The sequence below is a fragment of the Microcaecilia unicolor genome, unplaced genomic scaffold (genome assembly GCF_901765095.1).
Source record: "Microcaecilia unicolor unplaced genomic scaffold, aMicUni1.1, whole genome shotgun sequence".
Lineage (NCBI taxonomy): Eukaryota > Metazoa > Chordata > Amphibia > Gymnophiona > Siphonopidae > Microcaecilia > Microcaecilia unicolor.
The window spans coordinates 102586-124387 of record NW_021963199.1 but is presented as its reverse complement, the minus strand read 5'-3'; the positions used below and the strand labels follow the sequence as shown (position 1 = coordinate 124387).

Sequence of the window (21802 nt, the reverse complement as noted above, 5' to 3'; positions counted from 1 at the left end):
TGTCAGCTTTTATCATAAAGAATTCAGTTCACTGGTGTTTTGGGAAAAATCAGTCTCTCTAGCTCCTCTGAGAGAGAGATCTATCCACCAGGCAAATCTTCTTCTCTTCTTTCCTCCTGAACTTCTGATTTCCCTCCCATCCTCCATCCTTGGCTCTGCTCTCGGTCAGGTGACACATGGACCAATCACCAACCGGGTGTCTCTGTCTAGCTGATAACCCATGGTCATGGCAGAGGGCTTGTGTGCATCCAGCTAGAATAACTTATCAGTCATGGGTCTGATTGTAGTAGCTGAGCTCCCCTCCATTGTTCATAGTTGTTACCGAAGACACTGTTCCTGAGAAGTTCACTCTTCTGCATGCTCCCAGGAGACAAGGTAGATGGCCAATGCACGTAGACGTACGTCCTTGATAAAGTCAGCAGTACGGCTGTGCCAAAAAGTAATTTTCCTTTGTAGAAAGCTGGTTTCTGTTGTATACAGGCCATAGGCTGTAGAATCCATAGTAGCTCAGCAAAAGATGGTTCAGGCTTAAACAGGCCTCCGACCAACAAAGGTGAGATAGCAGGAAAATACCTCTAAATTGCTTATAAAGGAACTGAACTACAAACGTGCCATACTGAGTAAGAACCAGTACCGGGTAGCATCTTTGCTTCAACTAATTTAGTTCCAGAGAAGAGCTGTGTGCATTCCAACTTCCTTGCAGATAGCCTTCCACAACGAATACCCACTGAAGACACAATGGAGCAGGCAGTCTACCTACATGGCCTTGTCAGCTTGGAATCTGAGAGGGAAAAGAAAGACCTGCCACACAGGAGCCAAAGGACTTTTACAGGCAGCCTACAGGATGAGGTTAGTTATCCTTCCTATAGTTCTATAGTTGGGGTGAGATATAAAGCACTGCCATGTTCCAAGTGAGTCATAACCTTTTGGCATGTGGTCTTAGGTTAGCACCAGTAGTTATGTCTCAGGAATAATTAGTATTTGCACTGATATTGCTATTTTATTGTTCTACCATGTACTGATAAGTCTTGCTGCACATTTTTCCTTATTACTTTGCCATACTAATATATCTATCCTTCTATTTTAGATATCTATATATTACCAATAAATTGTAGTATATGTAGTGTGGCATTCTTCTAAACAGGGGTGATATGATACAGACGTTCAAATATTTGAAAAGTATTAATCCGCAAACGAACCTTTTCCGGAGAGGTGTAGGAGGTAGAACGAGAGGACATGAAATGAGATTGAAGGGGGGCAGACTCAAGAAAAATGTCAGGAAGTATTTTTTCATGGAGAGAGTAGTGGATGCTTGGAATGCCCTCCCGCGGGAGGTGGTGGAAATGAAAACAGTAACAGAATTCAAACACGCGTGGGATACATAAAGGAATCCTGTTCAGAAGGAATGGATCCTAAGGAGCTTAGTGGAGATTGGGTGGCAGAGCCGGTGGTGGGAGGCGGGGATAGTGCTGGGCAGACTTACACGGTCTGTGCCCTGAAAAGGACAGGTACAAATCAAGGTAAGGTATACACAAAAAGTAGCACATATGAGTTTATCTTGTTGGGCAGACTGGATGGACCATGCAGGTCTTTTTCTGCCGTCATCTACTATGTTACTATGTATGTTACTATATTGCCAGCAAAACTTTCGTGAGAACCCTTTTCTTTGTTTTGGGACCACTTTAGGGCAAATCATACTCCAAACAGACGAGACAAGGCATAAACTCTAACCAGAGTAATTATTAGCTAATCACCTTATTAGCCCTACAACTCCTGCCCTGAATATACCACTATACCACCAGGGATTGTAAGGTAGTGAGTGTGTGTGTGTGTGAGTGTGTGTGTGTGTGTGTGTGGGGGGGGGGCTATTCTTTTCATTCTTGTTTTTTTGTGTATGTAATGCAATTGCAAGTACTGCAGTTATGATCTTGCATAGTAGTACAGTATATATGGGATGATAAGTTCCTTAGGAATTAGCCTCTCTGTGGAGATATGATATCAGCTGTCACTCCATATGTGGTGCAATGTCAGCCACTGTAACAGCACAGCGACTTTTAGTTTAGGTTTCATTAGTCGAGGCCCATGTGTGCAGTGGTCATCTCGTCATTTAGGGGACTTTTTTGTGGCTTAGTCATTATTAAAACAGGTCTAGCTCAAAACATCTTAATTTTAGTCCTGGACGTTTTTGTTTTGTTCCATTATGACTGAACATGTTAATTAAGGGATTGATGTGCACCATGGTTTAGGCAGGCCTTTCCTACCTGCTTAAATCATGCTGAGTTGGCTCGCTGCCAATGTTCGTGGAAATAAATCACATAGTACCACTGAATTTCAGCTCTGACTGTCCCGTTATAATCCACAAGTACACAAGTACACAAGTAATGCCATACTGGGAAAAGACCAAGGGTCCATCGAGCCCAGCATCCCATCCACGACAGCGGCCAATCCAGGCCAAGGGCACCTGGCAAGCTTCCCAAACGTACAAACATTCTATACATGTTATTCCTGGAATTCTGGAGTTTTCCAAGTCCGTTTAGTAGCGGTTTATGGACTTGTCCTTTAGGAAACCGTCCAACCCCTTTTTAAACTCTGCTAAGCTAACCGCCTTCACCACTTTCTCCGGCAACGAATTCCAGAGTTTAATTACACGTTGGGTGAAGAAAAAGTTTCTCCGATTTGTTTTAAATTTACTACACTGTAGTTTCATCGCATGCCCCCTAGTCCTAGTATTTTTGGAAAGCGTGAACAGACGCTTCACATCCACCTGTTCCACTCCACTCATTATTTTATATACCTCTATCATGTCTCCCCTCAGCCGTCTCTTCTCCAAGCTGTATAGCCCTAGCCTCCTTAGTCTTTCTTCATGGGGAAGTCGTCCCATCCCCGCTATCATTTTAGTCGCCCTTCGCTGCACCTTTTCCAATTCCACTATATCTTTCTTGAGATGCGGCGACCAGAATTGAACACAATACTCAAGATGTGGTCGCACCATGGAGCGATACAACGGCATTATAACATCCTCACACCTGTTTTCCATACCTTTCCTGATAATACCCAACATTCCATTCGCTTTCTTAGCCGCAGCAGCACACTGAGCAGAAGGTTTCAGTGTGTTATCGACGACGACACCCAGATCCCTTTCTTGGTCCGTAACTCCTAACGTGGAACCTTGCATGACGTAGCTATAATTCAGGTTCTTTTTTCCCACATGCATCACCTTGCACTTGCTCACATTAAACATCATCTGCCATTTAGCCGCCCAGTCTCCCAGTCTCGTAAGGTCCTCTTGTAATTTTTCACAATCCTGTCGCGATTTAACGACTTTGAATAACTTTGTGTCATCAGCAAATTTAATTACCTCGCTAGTTACTCCCATCTCTAAATCATTTATAAATATATTAAAAAGCAGCGGTCCTAGCACGGACCCCTGAGGAACCCCACTAACTACCCTTCTCCATTGTGAATACTGCCCATTTAACCCCACTCTCTGTTTCCTATCATTCAACCAGTTTTTAATCCACAATAGGACATTTCCTCCTATCCCATGACCCTCCAATTTCCTCTGTAGCCTTTCATGAGGTACCTTGTCAAACGCCTTTTGAAAATCCAGATACACAATATCAACCGACTCCCCTTTGTCCACATGTTTGTTCACTCCTTCAAAGAATTGAAGTAAATTGGTCAGGCAAGATTTCCCCACACAAAAGCCATGCTGACTTGGTCTCAGTAATCCATGTCCTCGGATGTGCTCTGTAATTTTGTTTTTGATAATAGCCTCTACCATTTTCCCCGGCACCGACGTCAGACTCACCGGTCTATAATTTCCCGGATCTCCCCTGGAGCCTTTTTAAAAAATGGGCGTTACATTGGCCACCCTCCAATCTTCCGGTACCACGCTCGATTTTAAGGATAAGTTGCATATCACTAGCAGTAGCTCCGCAAGCTCATTTTTCAGTTCTATCAGTACTCTAGGATGAATACCATCCGGTCCAGGAGATTTGCTACTCTTCAGTTTGCCGAACTGCCCCATTACGTCCTCCAGGTTTACCGTGAAGTCAGTAAGTTTCTCCGACTCGTCTGCTTGAAATACCATTTCCGACACCGGTATCCCACCCAAATCTTCCTCGGTGAAGACCGAAGCAAAGAATTCATTCAGTCTCTCCGCTACGTCTTTGTCTTCCTTGATCGCCCCTTTTACCCCTCGATCATCCAGCGGCCCAACCAATTCTTTTGCCGGCTTCCTGCTTTTAATATACTGAAAAAAATCCAGGTAGTATTAGGGTGGTCTGGAGTCAAAGTTGGGCAGACTCAGATGATTTTCAGTGCCGATGTCAGCATAACTAACCAAGGAAATAGGACCATATAAAAAGCAGTCTTATGCCTGGTTAGCTATGTGGGTACTGCACTGAGGGCCTCTTTTATCAAGCCACACCAGCAGTTCCCACATGGCAATGCCAATGAAGTACATTCAAAGTGAATGGGCTTTGTTGTCATTACTGCACCAGGGACTGCTAGCATGGCTTGATAAAAGAGGCCCTGAATATTTTCCAGAACTCAAATAACTTCCAGGTCCCCCAATAACTTGGATAGTCTGTGCTGGTGCCCAGATATTTCTTGGCATTGAAATTTAGTCTGCAGCTGTCAGTAGCTTTAAAACCGTTAACTGCTGTGGGCTGAATATCATCCAGTAAGATTTTATTAAGCAGGTCATATACCCCAGATTTTTGTAAAGGCCAGCAAAAATTGTGCATGCAAATTTAGGTGTGTTCCTGATTTGCTCACACAATTTAATTGAATAACAATCCATTTAGTGACAGTAATTTTCTTTTTAACAAGCAATTATTGGCACTAATTAAATTTAATTGCAATCAACGCGTGTAAAGTTAGGCGTGGGATCTGCGCCTAAACTTTATGTATGTTCCAAAAAAGAGGGCATGGAAATGGGAGGGTCATGGGCATTGCCAGGAGGAATGGAGGCATGGCTTCCAGTTACATGTTTACCTACAGAATAATGGTATTCAGCGCATAAATTTAGGTGCCGGCATTTGCAACACGTTTTCGTTGGTGCAAATGGCTGTGCCTAAATTTTCATGTGACTTTCCACTTAAGCATGTACTCTATAAACCATGCTGAACTTTAGGCATGGCTTATAAAATACAGCTTAAACAATTTTTTCGGCACCAATTATCTTAGGTGCCATTTATAGAATTTACCCCATAATCACATATTATGTAAGCCACTGAACTCCAGCTCTGGTTTTCATGGGCCACCAACTGATCTGATTTTCAGGATAACCAAAATATGTAAATTAGCTTGGTAGGCCATGCATGTCCAAATATTTCTTATGCTTATTCCTTGCAGATGTCTTGGAGACCTGGAATGCTGTCTTGAGCAACAATGATTTTCTGCTGGTAGAAATAATGGGAATTTATTTGTAAAGAGGGACTCTTAACTTACTTTTACTGGAGTCCTTCTATCAAACTATGGTAAGCGCTCAGGTCCCTGCAGTAAGTTCTGGGTTAGCTTGTGCACAGCATGTGGTAAAAAATTATTTTAATTTTTACTGTGGAGGGGAGGGGGCATGTCTGGGGAAGAAAGTGGGCATGTCTATGTTAATCAGCACAACCAAAATCAAACAAAAAAAGGAAAGCAAAATCCTTCCAAAGAACAGGGCAAACAAAAGAGAAGGACAGAAGGAGCGAAACCCATAAGTCAGGATGTATTCAATGGTTCTCTCTAGCAGCAAAACAAAAGTAGAGTACAGAAGGTACCAACCCAACAATTCAGTGTTTCGGCAGTGAATTTGCCTTCATCAGGGGTCCATTACCGCAATAGACGCTGTCTATGCCGAGAGTCTCTCTACTATTTTCAGTTTTCTAGTGACATTTTCAAAGCGCAATAATGTGGTGTACATACATTTGGCATACCGCACATTAGGACGTAAGAAAAAGAAATTCTCTTCTGCATTTCTTAATCTCCTTAGTAACATTAAAGAACATCCTGGTCTTACATGAAACAGTTCATGTCTGTGTTTGAAGAACAGATTTTACAGCCAATCTCGATCTGTTTTCACGGCAAATGAGACAACTAAGGTAAAGGTCATAGCCAAATTGGTGTCTGAAGATTCCTAAATATCAGAAATATCCAAGGCAGCAGAACCATCACCTTCTATTTCAGTGGTTATAGAGGAGTAGCCTAGTGGTCAGTGCAGTGGACTTTGATCCTGGGGAACTGAGTTTGATTCCCACTACTGCTCCTTGTGACTCTGGGCAAGTCACTTAACCCTCCATTGCCCCTGGTACAAAATAAGTACCTGAATATATGTAAACCACTTTGAATGTAGTTGCAAAAACCTCAGAAAGGTGGTATATCAAGTCCCATTTCTCTTTCCCTTTTCCCCCTTTCCAAAAGGCAAATATATATTTGAGTAACAGGAGGTAGGGATGGGCCATCATTTTGAATGTTATCCCCCAGTAATAGTGTGTCCTTTTGCACATAATCTGCTGGATTCTATATATTGTGACTAAAATTCCGCACTGAAATCTAAGCGTATTCAATAACAATGCACGTAGCCAATCAGCTTTGTTAACAGCACTTAACAAGCAATGAGTACTAGTTGGCAATAATTAGGATTTACGTGCATAACTCGCTAAGCATATACTGTGATGAACTGTGCCTAAATTCTAAAGTGTGCAGTTCAAAAGGGGCATGGCCATAGGCAGGAAAATGGGCATTTTGTGAGCGTTCCCAAATTTAGGCGCATTGTTATACAATATGGCCTGTGTGCATAAATCTATGTGCAGGGATTTATGTTACATTTTCGTTGGTATAAATGGATTCACATAGTTTTAGGTGCTGGGATGTCCATGCGGATTTTCCAGGCGCCATATATATAATCTTCGCCAGTGCACATTTCTTTCCTTCTAGGGCACATGTACAAACTATCATGCATGTGCACCTTATTGGGAAAGAGTGTGCACTACACAGTAGATTCAATAAATGGTACTGAGATAATCCACGCTAAGGGGCCCTTTTACTAAGCCATGGTAGGGTTAACACGCAGGTAGTGTGTGCTAAATCAACACTACCACAGGGGTAGCATGGGCACCCTGTGATAGTTTTGAAGTTGGTATGCGCTGTTTCCTCCAAAAGATAATACTTTTGTATTTTCTACTGTGGGGGGTGTTTCCAGCAGCACAGCCACATTAATGTGTACTGTCTGATTACCACAGGAGTAGCATGTGAGCCCTTACCACCATGTAAATAGGTGACACTAAGGGAAAGGGACTTGATATACTGCCTTTCTGAGGTTTTTGCAACTACATTCAAAGTGGTTTACATATATTCAGGTACTTATTTTGTACCAGGGGCAATGGAGGGTTAAGTGACTTGCCCAGAGTCACAAGGAGCAGTAATGGGAATCAAACTCAGTTCCCCAGGATCAAAGTCCACTGCACTGACCACTAGGCTACTCCTCCACTCCACTGTTTCATGTTAAGGGCTCTGGCAGTAAATTGCCATGTGTTACTTTTAACATTAGCGCAAGGCCATTTACTGCCCCATTAAAAAAGGCCTTTTTACCCACCTCGGTAAAAAATGGCTCAGCATGTGCTAATTTCATTCATCCATACTAGTACAGGACACTTTTTACCACAGCTTAGTAAAAGGGCCCCTAAGCTAGTATTCTGTAAAGGGCACTCCTTGTGGTACTAGCTTAGTATGCATTTTGTACCTACCTTCGAGCGCAAGCATTTAGGTCTGTCAAAGGCTGGTATAAATGCTCATGCTCAACTAATGGCAGTTAGGCGTGGAAATGCAGGCATTCTATAACACCCTACCTAAATTCTGGGACTACTCATGACACACCCATGCCCCTCCCATGGGCACTGTTCAACCCTAAGCTGAGCAGGAGTCCTCCACCTACAGTCTTGATAGTGGGGGGTGCTGTTTCACTATCACATTTTTAATAGTGAGAGACAAGCAAGCTCTGCAGGACTCCATGGACTCTGCCTGTCCCTATTGATTGAAAACACAATATTTAAGCACCACCCCCCACTAGCAGCAATGCAATTGGAGGACTCCCGCTCAGCTTAGGGGAAAAGTGTCCATGCCTGCTCACTTTGGAGTTGGGTGAGCTGAAAGTTAGGCACATATGTTATAGAGTAGGGCGTAGGGCAGATCCACTCTGAGTGGAGGAGTAGCCTAGTGGTTAGTGCAGTGGACTTTGATCCTGGGGAACTGGGTTCAATTCCCACTACAGCTCCTTGTGACTCTGGGCAAGTCACTTAACCCTCCATTGCCCCTGGTACAAATAAGTACCTATATATATATGTAAACCGCTTTGAATGTAGTTGCAAAATACCACAGAAAGGTGGTATATCAAGTCCCATTTCTCCCTTCCCCCCACTCATAACTCCTAATTACTGCCAATTAAGTGCTTGTTCATGCCAATAATTGACTGTTAGCACCTAACTGGCCAATTAGTTTTCGAGCAGATCTGCGATCCACATCTAACTTTGGGTGACCTATGTACAAAGAGAGCACACTATTAAAGACATTAGTTGCAAAATAATTACAAACGAAAATGACATCAAATTTTTCTGGGTGTCCAGGGGGTATCGCTTCAAGAGCAACTTGCAACATTCCTTCAAATAGTGAATACAAGCTTCAGGTGGTGTCCTCAGAGGTAACTTGGGAAAGTTAGTAAACTGCAAATTCATTGCCCTTGCAGCAGTATTTTTTTTAAAGCTTCAAGCTTAGTTTTACAGTCCTTATTCTCCTTCACTAACACTGCTTCCAGAGACTGCTTTATACTTTATACTTTAGAGTCACAATCTTGTACAATTTTTTCATATCCCCAATATCTTTAGCACATAAATTCAAACACTGTTCATGAGCCTGCAAATTGGTGGGAAAATGTGGGATACAAATGCTACAAATAAATAAAATGATCCTGATCTTTGGTGACAAACCACTGATCTGGGGACAAGTTTCATATAAAACAGGATACTGTATCTATATCTACATCTAGAAATTCTTTCCACAGACAAAATGGTGCCTTTCTTCTATTACTCTTCAGGTCATCATTGGTGCCATCTGTCTAAGTGGTTTTTGAAAAATGTAGGCCACTTTAATGAATAACGTTGTCTGTTTGTCTGGCCAAGTAATCCATTTAAACAATGAGCATGGTTGGGACATTCTGGGGCTGGAAGCATTGACAGATAAGGAGTGCTTTGAGCTTTGGTTCAGTGGTGATTTCATGTTTGCATGGTGTCTCTGAACATTAACCCACAACTTCCATTGATGCCTTTATTCACTCACAATTGTGAGGAATTTTCCCCACTTTGAGGAACTAATTGGGGCTGCCATATAGGATTTTCTGCAATGAAAGAGTGAACAAAAATCTGTGGAATGCTGTGATCATTCAGCCTCCAGGACTTCGAGTCTAGAGTCCAATAGAAAGCTGGAGTCAGGTAATCACCAAAAACATTCTCAGACTCGTCTGCCCAGGAAAAAACGCCCAAAATCTCAGAGGGCAGGTAGCCCTACCAGCTTTCCGGGTAGAAGAAATTGGGACTCATGAATTTGGACTGACCTGGGACAACTTGGTAAAGCCCTCGACAACTTTATATGGGCTGAAGGCAAAACCCTGATGCATGCATTTGTAAATGTTTGACCAAAGCTGGACCCCCAAAAGTTAGAAGATCCTGAAAAGGGGCCAGTATTGCATATTTAAAAATTATGTCCTCTGTTGAATGACCCAATAGACCTCTGTGAACAAATAATAGCTCTCCAATCAGGCCAAAATCAAACTTTGAGACTAGCTCATAACTACCCACTGGGAGAATATTTAGGTATGGAGAAGACTTGAAAGTGCCAGCTGTGCATTGAAAGGTCAAGGAGTTTTACAAACCCTGCCTGATGTGCTAACTCAGTGCACTAAAGGGGTCCTTTTATCAAGCTATGCTAACAAGTGGCTAGTGCTAGTGTCAGCGAGTGGGGTTTTTATGCGCTGCAGCCACTTTTAGCATGGTGGCAAAATGGCTGCCTTGTCATATTTTTCTGTAATGGCCATGTCCTAATTTCACTATTACTGTGGGAGCCCTTACTGCCAACCTATTTAGGAGGTGGTAAGGGCTCCTATGCTACTCCCATGCTAATCAGGTAGCACGTGGTAATGTGCCTGAGCTACCCGATTAGTGCCTACTCTGTGCCCATAGGCCTTCCACACTACAAAATATTTTCCAGTGTGGGATTAGTGTGCACTGAGTGGGAAACTACTATGGGATGCCTTAGTGCATCCCACGGTAGTGCCCGTTTAGTGCACAGTAGGCCCATGTTAGGTCTATCATGCCTTAGTAAAAGGGCCCCTAAATCCACTTCAAAAGGCTCCACTCATCCCACTGCCTTTGATAGGAGTTTCATTTGAGTGAATAACCATCAATTTGGTTGGTCCACTCAAATGGTCCATTAAGGGTTACCTTTTTATCCTAGTTGCTCTGATTTATGTCACCTGATACCCTGAGGCCATTTCTCTGAAAACCAACATTCTGCATGATTGTATACACTCTTGTTGAGATATTTTCCCCAAGTCAGGTTACCCAAAAAGTCCTAACAGACCAAAGAACACCTTTGATTTAACAAATTATGAAATAAGTTTGTTCTCTGCTTAGCAGTGATGTGCATTTGGTTTATATTTTTGGTTCAGAAGAATTCGTGTGGCTTTCAAATGCACAATAAATCAATGTTATGCATATAAACTCTCTGATTTGGCGGTGGGATAATTACAGAGGTGTATTAAGAGAATAATGTACAATATTTAACACTTAACATAGGTTAAATGGTGCCATTTGAGCCCAGATCCTGATGGGGCAGGAGCAACTTGGGGATCATTCCTGCCCCAGTCCCAGTCACTGGAAACCAGAGAAACCCCTAGGAGGTCCCAGGGAGCTTTAAAGTGGCATATGTGGCTTGACTTGGAAGTCAAGCGCTTTGAGTTATGGGAGCTTAACTATGGGGTCAAGGTATATCAGTGGTTATAAAGATTTGACTTGAGGGTCCTGATGGGTTAGACTGGGAGGAAGCCAGTCCACATCGGAGTTCATGTGGGACTTTTTGTAAAGAATGGTCCCTTTAAGATGTTCCCGGGGAGCAGAGTAATACAACTTGTGAGGTTGATCACAAGTTGTGTTATTCATATACTGTGGGTGCTACTAATTTGTGGTACTGAGTTTCACAGATTGTTGACTCCCACAATAATTTGATCTGTGGTAAAATGAAATATTTTATTGTTTTGAAGAATTTTATTAGAGTCATACATAATACAACAAATATGCACAAGAGCAAAATGATATTAGTTCGTAAAGAACCCACTTTTTCAACAAGTCAAACCCCATTCACCCCCCCCCCCACCGCCCACAAACCCCACACAAAACTGGTGCTGGTTCTGGAGGAACTAAGAATTTAAAATCCTACTGCGAGCCACTGGAGTCAAGAAATCCCAAAACGGGGACCATGTCTGACAAAAAATGTCTCCCTTGGCAGAAGATAAATCACCAACTCCCCTGCGTTGCAATGCACAAAAAAGGATCATGGCAGACCTCCAATGCTGTAAAGAGGGAGCATCTGATGATAACCAATACTGCAGAAGAACCCTCTTGGCAATAAGAATTACTCATTTAAAAAAAGGCCTCAGCTGAGGATATGGACGCCAATGTACCCTCAACATTACTGACACATGGGCACATACTCGCTTCCAAAATTCAAAAATTGAGGGGCAAAACCAAAACATATGGCCCAGGTCTGCAGAGGAGCCGGAACACTTCAAACATACATCGTCAGATCTCAATGATGCTCTGAAGGCTCTGTGCGGTGATATGTACATTCGCATAATAAACTTATAATGAATTTCTCTGTACATAACACTTTCCGTGAGTTTCTGGATACCCAAGAGACAGGATTTTAATTTATGATCTTGGAGAGTAATAGATAGCAATCAATTCCATTTACTAGCTAAGATTTCATAGTTAAACTCCCCTAAGTTATCTTGAAGACCACCATGGTAGTATTTAAGTGGGATAGATAACTGAGCATCTACTCCAAAGATGGTGAGAAATTTTTCCCAGACCCCAGGAGTCAGCGAATTGGAGGGGAGCGACCTAATATAGTGATTTACCTGAAAAAATGAAAAAGAATCGCTCTTCCCCAACCTATATTCTTTTTGCAAACATTCTAGAGACTTAAGAGATCTATCTTCTGTATATAACTGGTATATATATAATAAGCCCTTAGCCACCCAATCTAAAAAAATCCGTGAGGTGGAGCCTACCAGGAAATCTACATTACCTCGCAAAGGCAACAAAGGTGAAGACATTGTGGGGAGACCATAGTTACGACAAACCCAATGCCAGACATGCCTCAAAGGTAACAAAAATGCTGCAAAAGGGGCCAGAGTATGCACCCGACTGGGCAATGCGTGAAGCCAAGAACTAAAGTGAAAAGGCGAAAGTAAACGCTTCTCCTCTGTACACGAAAAATATGATGTATTATGAAACCAATCTGTGAGGTGTCTCATACCACTGGCTGCCGAAAATAGTTTGCCATTCAGTAACCCCATCCCACCCTTAAGTCTCGGGAGAAAAAGTTGCGAAACTGGTATTCTAGTGCGTTTACCCTGCCATACGAGTCAGTAACCTGTCGTCTCTATATTTAAAGAAAATAGGTAGCATTTGTAAAACATATGTCCAACTCAGGACTAACACTATGTTATATAACGCAATACGACCCGAGATAGACAAGGGCGGTGATTGCCATGTTTGAAGTGTTTGCCGGGTTGAAGCAAGCAAAGGAGCGATATTCAACTCATATAAATAAGTTAGATCCGAGGGAATAAGAACACCCAAATACTTAAGCTGCCCAGTCGTCCATGTAAGAGGAAAGTCCCCCACCCAAGATTCTCGAATCGAAGACTGGATAGGAAAGGCCACAGACTTATGCAGATTCAATTTAAGACCAGAAAAGAAAACTAAACTCCTCTATTACATTGAGTAAGCTAAATAAAGATTGCTAAAGTTTTAACCAAAAGAGAAGACAGAGTAATATCCATTATATCCACGTCAAGTTGAATGGTGCGAAATAAAGGCTCCAAATAAAGAAGAAACAATAAAGGAGACAGCGAACAACCCTGCCGTGTGCCCCTATCGACTGAAAATGGAGAAATTCGTATTCCATTTACCACTAAGGATGCCATGGGGTTGGAGTAAAGTGATCAAATGGCCTGTAAAAACCAGCCCCCAATATCCACATATTCCAACACAGAAAAAAGGTAATCCCATCACACCTTGTCAAAAGCTTTCTCTGCATCCAAGCTCACCAGAAGTAGAGGCTCATTGATGTTATGACTTTGCGAGATGGCCAAACACATTTGACCCTTCCCTACTATAGATGGAATATAAGAGGCAAGCCTATCTGCTAACACCTGTGATAGAATCTTTAAATCCACATTGATAAGCGATATAGGTCATTACAAGCCTGGACATGTCAAGGATTTACCCGGCTTAGGCAATAACGTAATCAAGACTTCATTCGAAAATAGTGGAAAGGAGCCAGATGATATTGAAGTCTCAAAAAAAAGCCGACAAAGGGCCACACACTTGCAAACTCATCATTTGATAATACTCAGCCGCAAACCCATCTGGTCCTGGTGCAGTTCCCCTTTTAAGAGATTTTATCATATGTTGAATCTCTTTCGCTGGGATAAGTAGTATAAAATGTTTTGTACATTTTTGGGATCTTGCCAGGTATTTGTGTCCTGGATTGGCCACTGTTGGAAACAAGATACTGGGCTCGATGGACCTTTGGTCTTTCCCAGTATGGCAATACTTATGTACTTATGTGAATTCAGGTGGTATTGGAGAGACGTGGCATACCAGAATCTTCCAAATAGTCTAAGAGAGAAGGACCTGAATAAGGCTCAGGTGCCGAATATAAAGAAGCAAAATAATCATGAAACAACTGAGCAATGTCTGCAGATTGACTGACACATGAACCGTCAGGGCCTAGTAAGAACAGAATGAAGCGATTACTGGAACAAGACTTTGTAGCTTTTGCTAACAATTTACAGACTTGTTACCAAACCTATGAAATACAAAAGTACAATGAAAGAGATGCTTTTTGGTACACTCATGAATCAATGAATTTAAGGCCGCAAGGGCAGATATCATAGACTCATAAGTTAAGGGGAAGGGCCCGGCCCTGTGGGCTCACTTCGCCATTTTGTATTTATGCTCCAAGTGGATTATGCCCTGGGATAGCCTACGCACTCGAGCACACATATAGGAAATAATGTCACCCCTTAATACCACCTTAGCGGTCTCCCAATATAACTGCGGCTCTGACTCATGACCAGCATTGGCTTCCGCAAATAAAGACCATTTCTGGTATAAATAATCCCAAAAATGCAAATCACCAAACAAATAAGCTGGAAACTTCCATTGACAGCTCCGAAGTCATGCCAAGCCCAAATCCATGTCCACTCAAACGATGGAGTGATCAGAAACTTCCATAGGACCAATCTCAGCATGCATAATCTGGAGAAAAAGAGTGGCATCCACAAGAATATAATCTAGGCGAGACCAACTACCATGTGCCCGAGAGAGATGAGTATAGTTGTGCGCGTCGGGGTTTAAGAGATGCCAAGGGACTACTTAAAGAAGTGCGCTACATAAATAGGGCAAACCCCTTCCCTTGCCCACTGCCATTCCTGCTAAAGGGGAAGGGCGATCCTACTGGCCATCCATAACCTGATTGAAGTCTCCCATAATAATCCAGGAGGCAGTAGAGTATTGAACACCCAATCTCACCACATGCTGAAAAATGAGTGATCATATACATTTGGCCCATAAATATTAAGTAAGAAAACTTCTTGACCCATTATGTTCAGATGCAATAAAAGATATCTTCCATTACTATCACTCACCACCACCCAAGACTGACAATGTAAGTTTTTATGAATAAGAATGGCTACCCCATCCTTCCTACCCTGAGCCGAGGAAAAATAACATTCGCCCACCCAGCGTTGACGTAATTTCAAGTGCAGAGAATCTGATAATTTAGTTTCTTGAAGACATGCCAGGGAACCTTTTTGTCATTGTAACACAGATAAAATTTTTGATCTTTTAATGGGAGAGGTGATACCAGCTACATTCCAAGAAATTAGTCTGGGTACTTTAGGATTAACCAGGATCCCAGTGCCAAACCACAGAAAACTTCAGGGTACATAGAACTCCAAAGACTCCCGGATACCCAGCCCTGACCCAGGAGCCACACGCTCCAATCTGATCCCAACAAAAAGTGAAAGGTTTGCCCACAGAGTATAGGTTTACAACAAACACAAATAACCTCCAGTTTAGCAGAACAATAAACTAATCACACACCCAACATCCCACCTTCCTCTCCCCACCCCCCCCACTCACACATCCTTCCCCTCCCACCCCCAACTCCCTCCCCCACCAACAGCACTTGACCCACCACATAACTATGTGAAGGGTCGAGAGGTCACGCGTACATGCTCTGAGAGGTCCCCCCCCCTTAGTGAGAGAGAGAGAAGAAAAAAAAGGAAAAAGGGAGGCTCATATCATCGTTCATATCATTACTACCCCAAACATCACATACAGCTATGGGCCACGTTGCTGCTCAACTCAAAGATTTAACTAAAACTTATCACTGCTAACTGCCCATAAGCCTTGTCACAATAGAATAAAGTCTGTAGAACTTTAAAAGAAAAAAACATATATATATATATATTTTTTTTCTCCTGCTTTTTTTTTTCTTCTTTCCTCTTCCTTTGGTTCCTTTCCCCTTCCTCTTTTCCCTCTCCCTCAAAAGCTCCGGTACATGATACCATAACCACGGCTAGTCAGAATTCAAGCAGTCAATTCTGATCAATGTTGCCTCAAAAACAGACATATTGCAAAAAGTACTTTTTATGCACAGCTTAATAGCTGTTCAAATTAAACCTGTCACAGATCAGCCCTGTTCAGCCAGTCCAGGATGCCATCAGGTGACTCGTAGGAGTGCCAATTGCCATTTCAGAGAACTCTCAAAGTTGCTGGGTATTGCAAATGAAATTTGTAATTCTTTTCTGCCAAACCAGTGGCGTAGCCACAGGTGGGCCTGGGTGGGCCAGGGCCCACCCACTTAGGGCTCAGGCCCACCCAACAGTAGCAAATGTTTAGCAGTAGCTGGTGGAGATCCCAAGCTCTGTCAGCTGAAGACTTTCCCCTAATAGTAACAAAATTCTACTCTCCACGATACCGGCACCTGCACATGCTCAGTTTTCAATGCATGCCTGCTGCAGACTGCCAAGGTGGAAAGAAGCATTTTCCTGCCAGCTGAGATATTTTTTTGGTGGTGGTGGTGGGGGGGGGGGGGGGGGAGAACATTTGGTGCCCACCCACTTCTTACCTAAGCCCACCCAAAATCTGTTGTCTGGCTACGCCCCTGGTTTGAGAATCTGAAAATAGACAAAGCTATGGGACCAGATGCAATGCATCCAAGGATACTGAGGGAGCTTAGAGAAGTTCTGGTGGGACCTCTTAAGGATGTATTGAATAGACCTTTAAAGACAGGAGAAGTTCCTCAGGGCTAGAGATGAGCTGATGTGGTCCCTCTTCACAAAAGCAGAGACATCAGTGATAGGAAAAATAATGGAGTCACTGCTGAAGGAAAGGATAGTTAACTTTCTAGAAGCCAACGGATTACAGGATCCGAGGCAACATGGCTTTACAAAAAGAAAATCCTGCCAAACGAATCTTATTGACTTCTTCGACTGGATGACCAAAGAACTGATGAAGGACATGTGCTAGATGTAATCTACTTGGATTTCAACAAAGCCTTTGATACGGTCCCTCACAGAAGATTCATGAATAGGCTGAGAGGGCTTAACTTAGGCCCTAAAGTGGTGAACTGGATAGGAAACTGGTTGATCGACAGGTGGCAGAGGATGGTGGTAAATGGAATCCACTTGGAGGAAAGTAGTGGAGTGGCTCAGGAGTCAGTGCTGGGACCAATTCTGTTTAATATATCTGTGAGAGACATTACTGAAGGATTAGAAAGAAAAGTTTGCCTTTTTGCAGATGACAAGATGATAACCAATAGAGTGGAACGAGTAGAAATCATGTGAAGGGATCTCCAAATGTTAGAAGAATGGTCAATGGTCTGCAGTTAACATTTAATGCCAAAAAGTGCAGAGTGATGCACTTGGAGTGCAGAAATCCAAAAGAGATATACCAGATAGGAGGGGAGAGATTGGTAAATGCAGCTCAAGAAAGGGCGCTGATTGGCTTCTTAACTAATTAAGTTGTGCGTTCAAATCCAGAATGCGCTGGATTTGCGCACACAACTTAAGTCGTGCCATGTTGAGTCCGGAAGAAAATGTCCTGAAATCTAGAACTCCAATCAGTCTCTAACTAATGATACTGTATATCATTTCTCATGCATAATCATTCTTATATTAGTAGACCTCAGAGGTATTGTTGATGTTAAGCTTTCACTTTGATGTTATTAAACATCTAGAGATCAAACTTGTGTTCCTCTCGTCATTGGTCAGATATCAATAACTTTTTTTAAAGACTTTTAACTTTTTAAATGGAAAAGAAAAATCCGTTGTACTTAGCTTTGTATCAACTAAAGCTTCAAGTCTTCAAGACTTCTGCCGCTCATCAGCTAGGGCTCCACACCCAAGTCTTTGTGACTTCTACCAGTCATCGTCTAGGGCTCCACACCGACACGTGTTTCGCCAACCAGGCTTTATCAAGGCTGAATGTCCCTAGAAAAATAACGTTTATGATGTTTATCTTGATAATATAAATATTATAAATACATCTTAACCATTCATATTACCTTACTCTCTCATATCTGAGTAGATTTCCTTAATCGCCAGCCTCCAATATGGCCGTGGCATTTTTTTACTATTTAAAGACTATCAGGTGACTCAGCCAACCAATCACAGTTGCTTTCAATAATGACACTATCACAGTAATGTTTGCCATTCAATTTCCCTATTAAGGAAATCTACTCAGATATGAGAGAGTAAGGTAATAGACCTGTTGTTGAATGGTTAAGATATATTTATAATATTTATATTATCAAGATAAACATCATAAACGTTATTTTTCTAGGGACATTCAGCCTTGATAAAGCCTAGTTGGCGAAACATGTGTCGGTGTGGAGCCCTAGACGATGACTGGTAGAAGTCACAAAGACTTGGGTGTGGAGCCCTAGCTGATGAGCGGCAGAAGTCTTGAAGACTTGAAGCTTTAGTTGATACAAAGCTAAGTACAACGGATTTTTCTTTTCCATTTAAAAAGTTAAAAGTCTTAAAAAAAAGTTATTGATATCTGACTAATGACGAAAGGAACACAAGTTTGATCTCTAGATGTTTAATAACATCAAAGTGAAAGCTTAACATCAACAATACCTCTGAGGTCTACTAATATAAGAATGATTATGCATGAGAAATGATATACAGTATCATTAGTTAGAGACTGATTGGGGAATCGTTAAAGTGCTGTATATATAAATATTGAGAGTGGGCATTTTTCTGAAATCTAGAACTGCCATTAACTCAGTTTTGCCCACTAACCTGGACAATTATTTAAAACACCTTTCTCCCCGGACAAATTTACGTCAGCATAATCTACTCAGTGTGTATATCAATTACTTGTTTAGTGTTTGTAAAACTTTTACTTTCAAGAAGATTTAATTTAAGCAAACAAACCAAGACAGGCTTATAGGTGATTCAAGACAACTATTGATTCAAGCACACACTGGAAATCTGCCACCCTTTTTCCTTGTTTCAGCTTAATAAAGGATAGGAGTAATTAGTTTTAGGCAAATGAAGCTGCCTGAGGCCAGCCTATCTTCAGATATATAGAATAGGGAAACCTGCCAGCTAAAAAAACATAAAATAAAAAAAAAAAATGGAGTATTCATTCTCTCTGGATTGCAGTAAGTGCACAGACTTTAGTGACTGAAGGCTTAGAAACTGCTTGGTACAATAACTGCTAGAGTGGGAAAGAAAGGGCCCTTAACATGAAACAAAGTACTTTATTTCTGATGAGCTACTTGTGAATATTGATCAGACCTGTTGGAACTCTTGGGATCTTCTTTTACTCCAAATCCAGTCATTGAGTTCCACAACCCAGCCTGGTTTTCAGGATTTCCAAAATGAATATATGTGAGATCTATATGCATGCAATGAAGCAGTGAATGCAAATAGATCTCAAACATATTCATTGTGGAAATCCTGAAGGCAGGCTGGGTTGTGGACCTCGAGGACTTCATTTTAGGAACCCTGACATACAGTTTTAACAATATGCCTCGTCTTTGAACTGTGCATTATGCTGTTTCTTTTGTGACTGTTATTTCTTATCTCTTATGTACTTTAAAGCTTTTTTCAAACTAACAAGTGAAATTTACAGAGCAGCCAAGTTACCCAGTGCCAAGAGGGAGACGTTTTGGGCAGACCTGTCTTTGAACTTGTATCCTAGAGCAGTGAGTATGTGCAGTCCTTTACCACTGAAATCAATGCTGCTGATCCTGTAAAGCACCAGGAGAGGTTTGTCAGAAATTCAGCGCTGGTCTAAAATCTCTCTCCTGAAGCTTGGTAATGTGAAAGCTCCTTATGTACCTTTGTTTAGAGTTGCACCATTTGATTTTACAAACCTCACTCAAGTCCATTTCTCAGTTCTTAGGGTGTCTGTGACATGTTCAGCACAGCAGTGCCTGCATTTACTTAAGCTCCCAACAGTTAACATGGCTAATTGCAAAATGTTTGGAAAACATTATAGCTAATATTTTCCCATACATTGTCCCTCAGATTCAATGTAGGGTGCCCACAGCTGGATGTGCAACTTTTGGCATGCTTCCAAGTTGCAAATGCAAATAAATTAAATAATGAGCTCTGAACCATCAATAATTGGGTGCTAGCAACCAATTATAGATGTCAATTGGCACTCATTAAAATTTGCATATGCATCTGGATGTGCGTTATTCTATAAGGTACAGCCCTAACTCCCATGACACGTATCTCAAAAGGTGGCGTGGCCCTGTGTGTGTTGGAGGCATTCTGAAAAGTTGCATACAGAATTACAGAATACTGTCTAACTAAGCCTAACTTAGTTAGGTCTGGAAATCTGAGGCCACGTGTGGTGATAGCAAAGTTCCATAGTTCAGCACAAAAAGATTCTTTTCTCTATTACTACAAATCTCACAGAGAGGAAACTCGCTATGAAGGAACGCACATACACATTTTTCAAGATTATTCTGCTGCACTTTCTGCAAAACGACATCTCTTCTCACCTATTTGTGCCAGTTTGGCAAACACTTTCTTCTGTGAATGGCACAATATCCACTCCATTCCCAGATACTCCCTTGGCAGCTGACCGTGGTCCTTCTCCAGAGTGAACGCCGAAGAGAAGTATTTGTTTAGCACATTTGCTTTAGCCTCATCACTCTCCACATAGCCATTCTCAGCATTTTTCAGTCTACCAATTCCATTCCTATCTTTTCTCCTTTCCCCAATATATCTGAGAAAGGTCTTGCCACCTTTCTTTACATCTTTAGCCGTTTTTTCTTCCACCTGCACTTTCACTAGTTGTATTTCCCTCTTTGCTTCTTTGAGTTTAATCTGGTAATCTTTTCTGAGATCCTCTTGTTGCGTTCTTCTATTTTTGATGAACAAAGCCTCTTTTGTCCTTATTTTTTCAGCCACTTGTTTGGAGAACCATATAGGCTTCCCGTTTCTCTTGTTTTTATTTACTTTCCTTGCATAAAGATCAGTTGCCATATTTATAGCAGCTTTCAGGTTAGACAACTACACTTCCACTTCACCTATGCCTACTCATACCATCAGTACCTTCTTCAGGTATTCCCCCATTTTACCAAAATCAGTATGTCTGAAATCCAGTGCTTCGAGTTCTGTACGTCTGCACTCCGCTTTTGATCTTATATCAAACCATATTGTGTGATGATTACTATTACATAGGTGGGCACCCACACGGACATTGGAAACACTTCCTCCATTTGTGAGCACTAGATCCAGCGTTGACCCTTCCGTCATGTGTTCTGTCACCATTTGTCTGAGCAAGGCACTTTACAGGCAAGGTCCACTATCATTATGAGTACATGGAAATTTAGGGGCCCTTTTACAGCATGGCCTTATGCAGGTTTTTCCCTCAAGCTAAGGCCATCCTTAGCATAGCATTAAAAGGGCCAATTTATTAATTTTTATATTAATGGCCATGTGCAAAGGTTGCCATTAATGCGTACCATTAAAAACGAATAGCATGTGAGCCCTTACTGATACCTATTTTGAAGGTGGTAAGGGTTAATCACACGCTAATCAGCACACAGCAATGTATGTGCCAACTGACTGTCGCAAACGTGCCCTCTTTCTGCTCCAGACACACAACCCCCCCTGCTAAAAGTAAAAGTAATTTTTTACCATGTGGTGTATTTGTGCTATCCCCGAACTTACCTAGGCACCCCACAGTAAGTTATTTAGCTGCTGTAAGCATGCCCTAGTGTTTACTGCAGCTTGGTAAAATGTCCTCTTAGTGAATTAGGCTGTGTGTGTAATTGCTATTTGCTCTTTCAGCACTGGTGCTATCATGCTTTAAAAGTCTGGCTTATCCATGTGAAGGTTAGAATAATTTATTCAATTGAACTCCAATTATGTTCTAGTCTCATTATGTATCAGCATATGCAAATGCTAAGGCATTATTTTGTCATTTTATTTTTG

General features: G+C 41.8%; 1 long non-coding RNA gene across 1 annotated transcript; it reads right to left on the bottom strand.

Annotated features, from left to right (window-relative positions):
- Positions 1-488: 488 nt before the first annotated feature.
- Positions 489-14237, bottom strand: LOC115459066. Its single transcript, XR_003940197.1, has 3 exons — positions 14227-14237; positions 13031-13034; positions 489-573 (listed from the first exon to the last, which is right to left on the bottom strand). It is a non-coding gene; the product is annotated as an uncharacterized LOC115459066 (long non-coding RNA).
- Positions 14238-21802: the final 7565 nt, after the last annotated feature.